This window comes from Arachis hypogaea, chromosome 3, assembly GCF_003086295.3.
Source record: "Arachis hypogaea cultivar Tifrunner chromosome 3, arahy.Tifrunner.gnm2.J5K5, whole genome shotgun sequence".
Taxonomy (NCBI): domain Eukaryota; kingdom Viridiplantae; phylum Streptophyta; class Magnoliopsida; order Fabales; family Fabaceae; genus Arachis; species Arachis hypogaea.
Genome location: NC_092038.1, coordinates 63,574,440 through 63,587,670, shown reverse-complemented (window position 1 = coordinate 63,587,670; position 13,231 = coordinate 63,574,440). Strand labels below are relative to the sequence as shown.

Below are 13,231 nucleotides of genomic sequence, written 5' to 3'. Positions count from 1 at the left end.
ACAAAACCAACGTCCAAATTTGATGGAAGAAGCATCTCCATTCCTGCCATTGGAGCCAATAATTTTGAGCTTAAGCCTCAACTAGTTGCTTTAATGCAACAGAACTGCAAGTTTTATGGACTTCCATCTGAAGATCCTTATCAGTTTTTAACTGAGTTCTTGCAGATTTGTGAGACTGTTAAGACGAATGGAGTTGATCCTGAAGTCTACAGACTCATGCTTTTCCCTTTTGCTGTAAGAGACAGAGCTAGAATATGGTTGGATTCACAACCTAAGGATAGCCTGGACTCTTGGGATAAGCTGGTCACAGCCTTCTTGGATAAATTCTTTCCTCCTCAAAAGCTGAGCAAGCTTAGAGTGGATGTTCAGACCTTCAAACAAAAAGATGGTGAATCCCTCTATGAAGCTTGGGAAAGATACAAGCAGTTGACCAAAAGGTGTCCATCTGACATGTTTTCAGAATGGACCATATTAGATATATTCTATTATGGTCTATCTGAGTTTTCGAAAATGTCATTGGACTATTCTGCAGGTGGATCTATTCACCTAAAGAAAACGCCTGAAGAGGCTCAAGAACTCATTGACATGATTGCAAATAACCAGTTCATGTACACTTCTGAGAGGAATTCCGTGAATAATGGGACACCTCAGAGGAAGGGAGTTCTTGAACTTGATGCTCTGAATGCCATATTGGCTCAGAACAAAGTGTTGACTCAGCAAGTCAACATGATCTCTCAAAGTCTGAATGGATGGCAAAATGCATCCAACAGTACTAAAGAGGCAGCTTCTGAAGTAGCTTATGATCCTCAGAACCCTGCAATGGCAGAGGTTAATTACATGGGTGAACCTTATGGAAACACCTATAATTCATCATGGAGAAATCATCCAAATTTCTCATGGAAGGATCAACAAAAGCCTCAACAAGGCTTTAACAATGGTGGACGCAATAGGCAGAGCAATAACAAGCCTTTTCCATCATCTTCTCAGCAACAGACAGAGAATTCTGAACAAAACACTTCTAATTTAGCCAATCTAGTCTCTGATCTGTCAAAGGCCACTTTCAGTTTCATGAGTGAAACAAGATCCTCCATCAGAAATCTGGAGGCACAAGTGGGCCAGCTGAGTAAGAAAGTCATTGAAACTCCTCCCAGTATTCTCCCAAGCAATACAGAAGAGAATCCAAAAGGAGAGTGCAAGGTCATTGATATAATCAATATGGCCGAATGCACAAGGGAGGAGGAGGACGAAAATCCTAGTGAGGAAGACCCCCTGGGACGTCCCTCAAGCAAGAAGGAGTTGCCTATTAAGGATCCAAAGGAATCTGAGGTTCATATAGAAACCATAGAGATTCCATTAAATCTCCTTCTGCCATTCATGAGCTCTGAAGACTATTCTTCCTCTAAAGAGGATGAAGATGTGATTGGAGAGCAAGTTGCTCAATATTTAGGAGCTATCATGAAGCTGAATGCCAAGTTGTTTGGTAATGAGACTTGGGAAAGTGAACCTCCCTTGCTTATTAGTGAACTGGATACCTGGATTCAGCAAACTCTACCTCATAAGAAATAAGATCCTGGCAAGTTTTTGATACCTTGTACCATAGGCACCATGACCTTTGCAAAAGCTCTGTGTGATCTAGGGTCAGGGATAAATCTTATGCCACTCTCTGTAATGGAGAAGCTGGTGATCATTGAGGTACAACCTGCCTTGTTCTCATTACAATTGGTAGACAAGTCATTGAGACAAGCTTATGGAATAGTGGAGGACGTGTTAGTAAAGGTTGAAGGCCTTTACATCCCTGCTGATTTCATAATCTTAGACACTAGGAAGGAAGAGGATGAATGCATTATCCTTGGAAGACCTTTCCTAGCCACAGCAGGAGCTGTGATAGATGTCAACAGAGGTGAATTAGTCCTTCAATTGAATGGAGACTATCTTGTGTTTAAGGCACATGGCCATCCCTCTGTGACAAAAGAAAGTAAGCATGAAGAGCTTCTCTCAGTTCAGAGTCAAGAAGAGCCCCCACAGTCAAACTCTAAGTTTGGTGTTGGGAGGCCACAACCAAACTCTAAGTTTGGTGTTAAGATCCCATATCCAAACTCTAAGTTTGTTGTTGGGACTATACAACATTGACCTGATCACCTTTGTGGCTCCATGAGAGCCACTGTCAAGCTATTGACATTAAAGAAGTGCTTGTTGGGAGACAACCCAATTTTATTCATCTAATTTTTATTTTATTATTATTTTGTGTTTTTTTATGTACATGATCATGTGGAGTCATGAAAAAAATATAAAAATTAAAAACAAAATAAAAAATAGCAGAAGAAAAATCACACCCTGGAGGAAGCACAGACTGGCGTTCAACGCCAATAAGAAGCATCTGGCTGGCGTTCAACGCCAGAACAGAGCATGAATCTGGCGCTGAACGCCAGAAATAAGCAACATTCTGGCGCTGAATGCCAGGAATGTGCCTAGAGGAAAAGGTGGCGCTGAACGCCAGTAACAAGCATGAAACTGGCGTTCAACACCAGAAACATGTTACATGTGGACGTTGAACGCCCAGAACGTGCACCACTCGGCGTTTAAACTCCAGAATGGTATGCAAAGGCATTTTACATGCCTATTTGGTGCAGGGATGGAATTCCTTGCCACCACAGGATCTGTGGACCCCACAGGATCACCTCAAGATCTGTGGACCCCACAGGATCCCCACCTACTATATTCCCACCTTACCTCCTAATCCTATTTTACTCTTTCCCATGTCACACTTCCCAAAAACCCTTCACCAATCACCTCAATCTCTCTTTCCAATCACCTATTCACCACTCACATCCATCCACTCTTCCCCATAAACCCCACCTACCTTCAAAATTCAAAAAACATTTTCCCACCCAATCCCACCCTAAATGGCCGAACCTACCCTCTCCCCTCTCCCTATATATACCCTTCCATTCTACCTCATTTTCACACAACACTACCCCCTCTACTATACCTTGGCCGAATCCATCTCCCCTCACTCACCTCCATTTTCTTCTTCTTCTTCTTCTTCTATTCTTTCTTCTCTTGCTCGAGGGCGAGCAATATTTTAAGTTTGGTGTGGTAAAAGCATAAGCTTTTTGTTTTTCCATTACCATCAATGGTACCTAAGGCCGGAGAATCCTCTAGAAAAGGAAAAGGGAAGACAAAAGCTTCCACCTCCGAGTCATGGGAGATGGAAAGATTCATCTCCAAGAGCCATCAAGACCACTTCTATGATGTTGTGGCAAAGAAGAAGGTGATCCCTAAGGTCCCTTTCAAGCTCAAGAAAAATGAGTATCCGGAGATCCGACTTGAGATCCAAAGAAGAGGTTGGGAAGTCCTAACGAACCCCATGCAACAAGTCAGAATCTTAATGGTTCAAGAGTTCTATGCCAATGCATGGATCACTAGGAACCATGATCAAAGTATGAACCCGAGTCCAAAGAACTATCTCACAATGGTTCGGGGGAAATACTTAGATTTTAGTCCGGAGAATGTGAGGTTGGCATTCCACTTGCCCATGATGCAAGGAGATGCACGCCCCTACACTAGAAGGGTCAACTTTAATCAAAGGTTGGACCAAGTCCTAATGGACATATGTGTGGAAGGAGCTCAATGGAAAAGAGACTCCAAAGGCAAGCCAGTTCAACTAAGAAGACTGGACCTCAAGCCTGTGGCTAGAGGATGGTTGGAGTTCATTCAACGCTCCATTATTCCTACTAGCAACCGATCTGAAGTTACTGTGGATTGGGCCATCATGATTCATAGCATCATGATTTGAGAGGAAGTAGAAGTTCATGAAGTCATCTCCAATGAATTCTACAAAATAGCCGAAAAGCCCTCCACCATGGCTAGGCTAGCTTTTCCTCACCTTATTTGCCATCTATGTTACTCAGCTGGAGTTATCATAGAAGGAGACATTCCCATTGAAGAGGATAAGCCCATCACCAAGAAGAGGATGGAGCAAGCAAGAGAGACCCTCCACGGATCTCAAGAGATGCATGAGGAAGCTCATCATCAAGAAATCCCTGAGATGCCTCAAGGGATGCACTTTCCTCCCAACAACTATTGGAAACATCTCAACACTTCCTTAGAAGATTTGAGCCACAATGTGGAACAATTAAGGGTGGAACATCATGAGCACTCCATCATTCTCCATGAAATAAGAGAAGATCAAAGAGCAATGAGGGAGGAGCAACAAAGGCAAGGAAGGGACATAGAAGAGCTTAAGGACATTGTTGGTCCTTCAAGAAGAAGACGCCACTAAGGTGGATTCATTCCTTGTTCTTATTTCTTTCTGCTTTTCGGTTTTTATGTTGTATGTTTATCTATGTTTTGTGTCCCTACTTCATGATCATTAGTAGTTAGTAACTATGTCTTAAAGTTATGAATAATTCCATTAATCCTCCACCTCTCTTAAATGAAAAATGTTTTAATTCAAAAGAACAAGAAGTACATGAATTTCAAATTTATCCTTGAATTTAGTTTAATTATATTGATGTGGTGACAATACTTTTTGCTTTCTGAATGAATGCTTAAACAGTGCATATTTTTGATCTTGTTGTTTATGAATGTTAAAACTGTTGGCTCTTGAAAGAATGATGAACAAAGAGAAATGTTATTGATTATCTGAAAAATCAGAAAATTGATTCTTGAAGCAAGAAAAAGCAGTGAAAAATAAAAAAAAATATAGCGAAAAAAATATATAAAGAAAAAGAAAAAGCAAGCAGAAAAAGCCAATAGCCCTTAAAACCAAAAGGCAAGGGTAAAAAGGATCCAAGGCTTTGAGCATCAATGGATAGGAGGGCCCAAGGAATTAAAATCCAGGCCTAAGCGGCTAAATCAAGCTGTCCCTAACCATGTGCTTGTGTCATGAAGGTCCAAGTGAAAAGCTTGAGACTGAGTGGTTAAAGTCGTGATCCAAAGCAAGAAGAGTGTGCTTAAGAGCTCTGGACACCTCTAACTGGGGACTCTAGCAAAGCTGAGTCACAATCTGAAAAGGTTCACCCAGTCATGTGTCTGTGGCATTTATGTATCCGGTGGTAATACTGGAAAACAAAATGCTTAGGGCCACGGCCAAGACTCATAAGTAGCTGTGTTCAAGAATCAACATACTTAACTAGGAAAGTCAATAACACTATCCGAAATTCTAACTTCCTAGAGAAGCCAATCATTCTAAACTTCAAAGGAAAAAGTGAGATGCCAAAACTGTTCAGAAGCAAAAAGCTACAAGTCCCGCTCATCTAATTAGAATTAATATTCATTGATATTTTGGAATCTATAGTATATTCTCTTCTTTTTATCCTAATTGATTTTTAGTTGCTTGGGGACAAGCAACAATTTAAGTTTGGTGTTGTGATGAGCGGATAATTTATACGCTTTTTGGCATTGTTTTTAGGTAGTTTTTAGTAAGTTCAAGCTACTTTTAGGGATGTTTTCATTAGTTTTTATGTTAAATTCACATTTCTGGACTTTACTATGAGTTTGTGTGTTTTTCAGTGATTTCAGGTAATTTCTCGCTGAAATTGAGGGACTTGAGCAAAACTCTGAAAGGAGGCTGACAAAAGGACTGCTGATGCTGTTGGAATCTGACCTCCCTGCACTCGAAATGAATTTTCTGGAGCTACAGAACTCCAAATGGCGCGTTCTCAATGGCGTTGGAAAGTAGACATCCAGAGCTTTCCAGCAATATATAATAGTTCATACTTTATTCGGGAATTGACGACGTACAGTGGTGCTCAACGCCAAGTACATGCTGCTGTCTGGAGTTAAACGCCAGAAACACGTCATAACCCGGAGTTGAACGCCAGAAACACGCTATAACTCGGCGTTCAACTCCAAGAGAAGCCTCAACTCGTGGATAGATCAAGCTCAGCCCAAACATACACCAAGTGGGCCCCGGAAGTGGGTTTATGCATCAATTACTTACTCATGTAAACCCTAGTAGCTAGTCTAGTATAAATAGGATAATCTACTATTGTATTAGACATCTTTTGACAGTTTAATCTCTTGACTTTTTAGTATTTGATCATTCGGTCTTTTGATCATTCAGGGGGCTGGCCATTCGGCCATGCCTGAACCTTTCACTTATGTATTTTCAACGGTGGAGTTTCTGCACACCATAGATTAAGGGTGTGGAGCTCTGCTGTACCTCAAGTTTCAATGCAATTACTATTACTTTTTATTCAATTCTCTTTTATTCTTATTCCAAGATATACGTTGCACTTCAACTTGATGAATGTGATGATCCATGACACTCATCATCATTCTCACCTATGAACGTGCGTGACTGACAACCACTTCCGTTCTACTCTAGGCCGGGCGCATATCTCTTAGATTCCCCAACAGAATCTTCGTGGTACAAGCTAGATAGATGGCGGTATTCATGGGGATCTGGAAAGTCTAACCTTGTCTGTGGTATTCTGAGTAGGATCCCGGGAATCCAGAAAGTCTAACCTTGTCCGTGGTATTCCGATATTGAATGACTGTGACGAGCTTCAAACTCCTGCAGGCTGGGCGTTAGTGACAGACGTAAAAGGATCAATGGATTCTACTCCAACCTGATTGAGATCCGACAGATGATTAGCCGTGCTGTGACAGAGCATTTGGACCATTTTCACTGAGAGGATGGGATGTAGCCATCAACAAGGGTGATGCCTCCAGACGATTAGCCGTGCAGTGACAGCGCATAGGACCATTTTCCCGAGAGGATTAAAAGTAGCCATTGATGATGGTAATGCCCTACATACAGCTTGCCATGGAAAGGAGTAAGAAGGATTGGATGAATGTAAGAAGAAAGTAGAGATCCGAGAGGAGCATAGCATCTCCATACGCCTATCTGAAATTCCCACTATTGATTTACATAAGTATTTCTATCCCTTTATTTTATTTATCTTTTAAATATCTAATCCAATTACATTTGACCCTATGAATCCACTTAACTGAGATTTACAAGATGACCATAGCTTGCTTCATACCAACAATCTCTATGGGATCGACCCTTACTCACGTAAGGTATTACTTGGATGACCCAGTACACTTGCTGGTTGAGTTGAATGGAGTTGTGAGCTTCTCTAACAGTGCCTGGAACTCTTTTATCACAATTTCGTCCACCAGCAAGTCATCACAATACCAAACTTAAACTTTGCTTGTCCCAAGTAAATGAATCTGAGTAGGCCTTTTATGAATTGAGACCTTGGCCTTGAATGAATGCAACATGACTAAGGGTAGGACTAAGTGTTCAAGACATGTATGAATGTTTTAATGTCATAAAGAACTCTTAGATCTTTGAGGGTTCTTTCAAGTATAAGCTTCAGGGGTCTTTTCTATTGATTGTCACCTTGAAGTAGTAAGAGTTGTTTCACTTTCTTTTTGGTTGTGTTTTCTTGACCACGACTCTAAGTGTTTTGTCTCAAGACAACCCTTTAATTAGGCTTTCAATTAGCACTCCCAAACCAGTTGGTTTTAGGTTACTAGGTGTTGAAACACCCCTAAGAATTTACTTGCCCAGGTCTCTTCTTGACACATCTTTACACAAGCATCTACTAGGATCTTTAACTCTTTTTGAGCTTCTTAATGTTTCTTTCCCATCCTAGTAGTTGATGCTCAGAGCCTTGGGTCTTTATTGCTTACTACTTCTTGGTTCTATGGATATTCAAGGAGCACCCCTTAACTTTTTTTTTTGTTATACCTTCTAAGACTAGTTGCTTTCCATGACTCATTTTCTTTTTTAGTTCATTCAAGGTTCTACACTTAGTTCCTTGTTTCTTAGTTTGTTGAATGATCTCTATTGGCCTTGGTCTCTCTTACTCTTGTTTTTGCATAGCTTACAATAACTCTTATGGAGACAAGCTCTACTTTATTTATGTTGAAAAGAAAGACTTGAAATACATTGCATTTTCTTTCTTGTAGTTTAAAGCACTCATAAAGGACTTCAAGAATGAAATAAAACTAAGCAGAAAACATAAACTACCCTAGCATGACTAATTATTCTTGATAGAAAGTAAATCAAACAAAAGCTTGATTCAAAAATTAGAGAGTGTCAACCATGGGACTTAACAACCTTGAGCAGCTTAAATCTTCAGTTCATTGGCCCCTTTCCTTTGTCTTTCTTCTTGGAATGGGAGGAGTCATCTTCTTCCTTCTTGGAGGATCCTTCTTGTGCTTGAATGTCCTTAGGCTTCCAAAATCCTAGCCTTCTCATATAGTTTCTTTCTTCCTCCTTATGTTTAGCTAGAATCTTCTCTTGTCTAGTGCTTAATTCCTCTATCCCTTGCATGAATGTGGGGTATCCAGGGTTAATAGCAGCCACAATATTGCACAAGTGATTAAGTTTTGCTTGTGTGTTGATATCATACTGCTTCCTCGAAATGGTTCTGGCAGCATAAAGATGTCTAAACTCAGCGAGGTTCCTCGTTGCCATTTGTTCTGCTCCTCTATTTTGTTAAGTACACTTCTCACTTCCCCTCAGTCAAACTGTTCCTACTGCTCATTCCTCATTTGCTTCCAACTCCCTTGGAGTTGTTGTATGTTCTCATTGACTAGGTCCCATTGCTTTTGTTGATAGTCTTTGAATTGGTTGACATCTTCTCTCAGGTGATGCAGGTCTCCCTTCATTTGGTGTACATCTCCTTGCAGTTGTTCCTAGTTGAATCCTTCAGGAAATTATTGGTATTGGTAGTGTGGTGGTGGTGGTTGAAGTGCTAGAAAGTGTGGTTACTCTTCTGCCTCTTGTTGTTGTTGTTGTTGTTGTTGTGGCTCATGAGCATGAGCTCTTTGTTCTCTGGCCCTCTGAAGTGGGTTAACAACCACCACTTTGGCCATTTTCTTGGCAGTTATGAATTTGTCTTGCTTCACTAGCACCTCATCAATGATCTTTTCAACTCCAGCTTCATCACATAACCTCTGTATGATGCTGGGGAATGCCAACCTTGTGTTGTCACTGGTGCTTTTCAGCACTTTGTTAATGTTATTGGCAATTAGCTCCCCCACATTGACATTCTCACATTGTTAATGTTATATGAGCATAGCTCTCTCCTTGGTCACCTATGAAGTGTTGGATGTGGGGATTAGGGACCTCCTCACAAATTCCAGCCACCCTCTAGCTTGGGGGCTCAGATCCCTTCTTCTCAATTGGTTGGGTATCCCATCCTTGTCATTTATCCATTGCACATTCAACACGAAAATCTCGTTCAGGATTTCATCAAATCCAAGATCTTGTTGCTTCATTCTTTCTTCATAGCTCCAGGTGGAGCTTGTCCTCTTCACCATTAGCATCCTCTCTATGCTGGAGGGACTATAGTCAATGGACTTCCCCCTCACATAGCTAATGTAACCATAGGGTTGTCCTGGCTGAGGCACAGCATTAGCATAAAACTCCCTCACCAGGCTCTCTACTACCTTCTTTGGTGGGTTGCATAGGAGTGTCTAGCCCCTATTGTTAATCTCAATGTTGATCTCAAGATGCTCATTCCTCCCTAATTGGAACCCAACCTCTGGGATGATTTCCCTCTCACTCACCCAACCATAGATTTGATTTTGGTTGAATGCAGAGAGAGACTTGATTCATTGAAAGACGAGCATGAGGATCCAAAAGTTGGTTCCTTGGTTTTTCTTTTCTTTGAGGCTGAGCTTTTTGGTGGTGCCATTGAGTTGAGTGAGTGTGTTTGAGGTTGTGAATTTTTTTTGTGGGATATTGCAAGAAAATGCAAGCAAAACAGAGTTTGCTCCAACACCAAACTTAGAACTTGATTGTCCTAATCAAGAAAAGGGAAAAGAAGTAGGGGAAGAGAGGTAGTGGAAGGCGAAAAGAGAAAAGAAGAAGAAAAGTGTTTGGATTCTTTTTCGTGTGTGATTAGGGGTTTGAAGTGGGAGAAGAGTTAGGAAAGTGAGGCTTTTATAGGGAGTGAAGAGTGTGGTTTGAATGGTGGGAAATAAAAAGGATTCAATGTTTTCCCACTTGGGGAGTGGCACCTAGCGTGGGAAGAGGTGCCAACCCTTATCTCACTGTGCCTCCTGCATGTGTTGAGTTCCAAAGTGTAAGTACACTTTGACTTCTTTGCTTTTTGAGTTATTGACCATGTGGGTCCCATCTTTTCTCCTGAGTAGAACTGGGCTTGCTAGGTGATCCTTGTATAGTGGTGGTCACACCAAACATAATCTCTGGGCTTACTCTTCAAAATCAATTTATCAAAATGGTTGTAAGCCTAGATTAAGTGGGTGAGTGGCCACACCAAACTTTGCCTTTTAGCTAGTTCTCAGCCCACTTACTCATCATCAATAAATGTATTCATCAAGTTGCAATTCCGGAATAAAAGAGACAAAAGAATATCAGGGTATCTTAACTACCATAACTGATATTTAAACTTCCTAACCTACTGTTCATACCCTGGGCCGAGCTATCCGACCTGGGATGATTGAAGATAAAACGACCGACCTCTTCAGGTCAGACTATCCGACCTCTTCGCAGAGAGCTTGGCCAAATCGACAATAGAGCCCAGTAAAGGGCCCAAATGGAGGAACACGACCCAAATCCTAAGGCGGCCTAAGCCTATAGAGATAAGGGCGGTTCTGCTGAAGACACGCTGACCTCAACCCTAAAGATAAAGATAAGATAAGATAACTAACTTATCTTATCCAACAAAGGTCACGTCTCAACACTATAAATACACTGGAGCACCCAGGTATTACTCATACTCTGATTCTACTTAATAACTGCTTAATACCCTTGCTAACTTAAGCATCGGAGTCCCTTACAGGTACCCCCCACCCTCCGGGAATGAAGGATCAGCACCACCACCAAGTCCAACAAGTCGGACACAACAGCTCCGACCAGTACAGAAGATCTCGTCCGAGATCGAGCTACAGTTTCAGGTAACCCTCGGAACATTGGCGCCATTGCTGGGGACCTGGAAGTCATCCCATTAACATGGTGGATGACCACGACAACGACCACGATTCAGGTTTGGAAGACAGAACGCCGCATAAAAACGCAGACACGATACTCAAAAATACTCCAGAAACCAACGGAGACAAAAATTCATCAAATCCGGGAGTAATAGAAGCACTTCAAAACCGATTGGAGCAACTTGAGAAAGAAGCCCAACATCGACGTGAAAAATAAGAAGATCTACGCCGGGAAATAAGGCGGCGCCGAGAATTAGAAGATAAACTTATAAGACTCGAAGCTGATCTCAAAACTAAAGCTACTCGACCATCCACAGAGGATAGCTCTCAGAAAGATCAAGATCCATTCGCCAGAGAAATCATGAAAACCAAAATTCCAAAAGATTTCAAGCTTCTGGAGATGACTCTATATGACGGCACCTCGGATCCCAACCATCATCTCAGCAACTTCAGAAGTAGAATGTACCTCACTGATGCTTCAGATGCAGTTCACTGCAAAGCCTTTCCAACAACTCTAACCAAGACAACCATCAAATGGTTCGATAACCTACCTCCGAAATCCATCTCGAGTTTCGACGACCTGGCCAAGAAGTTCCTGGTCTGATTCTCCATACAAAAGGATAAAGCCAAACACACGCCTAGCCTACTAGGGATCAAGCAAGGAGATCGGGAGAGCCTTCGCAACTACATGGAAAGATTCAACAAAACATGCATGGACATACAAAGTCTTCCAATAGAAGCTGCCATTATGGGCCTCATAAATGGCCTACGAGAAGGACCATTTAGCCAATCTATATCGAAGAGATACCCGACCTCCTTAGACGAAGTACAAGAACAGGCACAAAAATACATCAACATGGAAGAGAACTCTCGACTTAGCGAAATCTCAAGGTTTGGTTCTGCCTACCGAGATAAATAATCCAAGAAAAAGGAAGATCGCTCCGGAGAGAAAATAAAAAATATCATAACTATACTCCTCTTAGGGTATCCTTGGTAGATGTTTACAAAGAAGTTTGCCATACAGAGAAAATCCCTCCAGCTCGGCCACTTAAAGGTAAAAGAGGAGGAGGAAATCGGAATGAATACTGTGAATACCACCGACTTCGAGGGCATTCCACCAATGAATGCTTCGATTTGAAAAACATCATAGAAAAACTAGTAAGAGAAGGAAAACTAGATCGGTTTTTGGCTAATCGGGATGACGAACCAAGAAAAAGAAGAAGGGATGAGGATGTTGGACGATCTGAACGATCACCTCGCACACCGGAAAGACACGTTCACGTAATACACGGCGAATTTGCTGGAGGAGGAATCTCCAAATCATCTCGCAAGCGACACCTCAAAGAGGTATACCACGTCGAAGGAAAAAAGGAAACCCCAAACATCCCAGCAATCACGTTTACCAAGGAAGACGCATCCGGAATCATCTCGGGACATGACGACCCCATGGTCATTACGATCATACTGGCAAACGCCAACCTTCACCGTACACTAATTGACCAGGGAAGCTCTGCTGACATCTTATTCAAAACTGCCTTCGACAAACTCGGTCCAGAAAAAAAAGAGCTAAGAGCATACCCGAACAGCCTGTACGGACTAGGAGATACCCCAGTTCAACCGCTGGGATACGTATCGCTGCACACAACCTTCGAAAAGGGGAACCAATCCAGAACACTCAAGATAGACTACATCGTGGTCGACGTAAGCTCGGCCTACAATGCCTTAATAGGACGGACAATGTTAAATCAACTCGGTGCAATAGTTTCAACTCTACATCTATGTATGAAATTCCCAACTGCGGAAGGGATAGCTACAATAAAGGCAGATCAAAAAATGGCACGTCGCTGTTACAACGAAAGCCTAAACCTCCGAGGTGAAGGAGGAGAGTTCCACACAATCGAGCTCGGTGGAGTTCAGAGGCGAGAAGAACTCTGACCACAACCCGAAGGAGAAGTAGAAAGAATCTAGATCGGAGACACCTCGGATAAAACAACTAATATTGGCACGATCTTAAAAGGAGACATAAAGGAATCACTAATACAGTTCCTACGAGATAATGTTGATCTCTTCGTATGGAAAGCCGCCGACATGCCAGGTATTGATCCCGAACTAATGAGCCACAAGTTGGCAGTCTATCCGGGATCCCGGCTGGTACAACAAAGACAAAGAAAACTTGGACCAGAACGAGCTCAGGCTGTAGAAGAGCAAGTACAAGCGCTACTTGAGGCCAGGTTCATAAGGGAAGTCAAATATCCACTATGGCTAGCAAACGTCGTCTTGGTGAAAAAGTCAAATGGGAAGTGGCGAATGT

General features: G+C 42.0%; 1 non-coding gene across 1 annotated transcript; it reads right to left on the bottom strand.

The window, feature by feature from the left end:
* Positions 1 to 348: 348 nt before the first annotated feature.
* On the bottom strand, positions 349 to 452 carry LOC112792875 (small nucleolar RNA R71). Its single transcript, XR_003197596.1, has one exon. It is a non-coding gene; the product is annotated as a small nucleolar RNA R71 (small nucleolar RNA).
* Between the last annotated feature and the right edge of the window lie 12,779 nt (positions 453 to 13,231).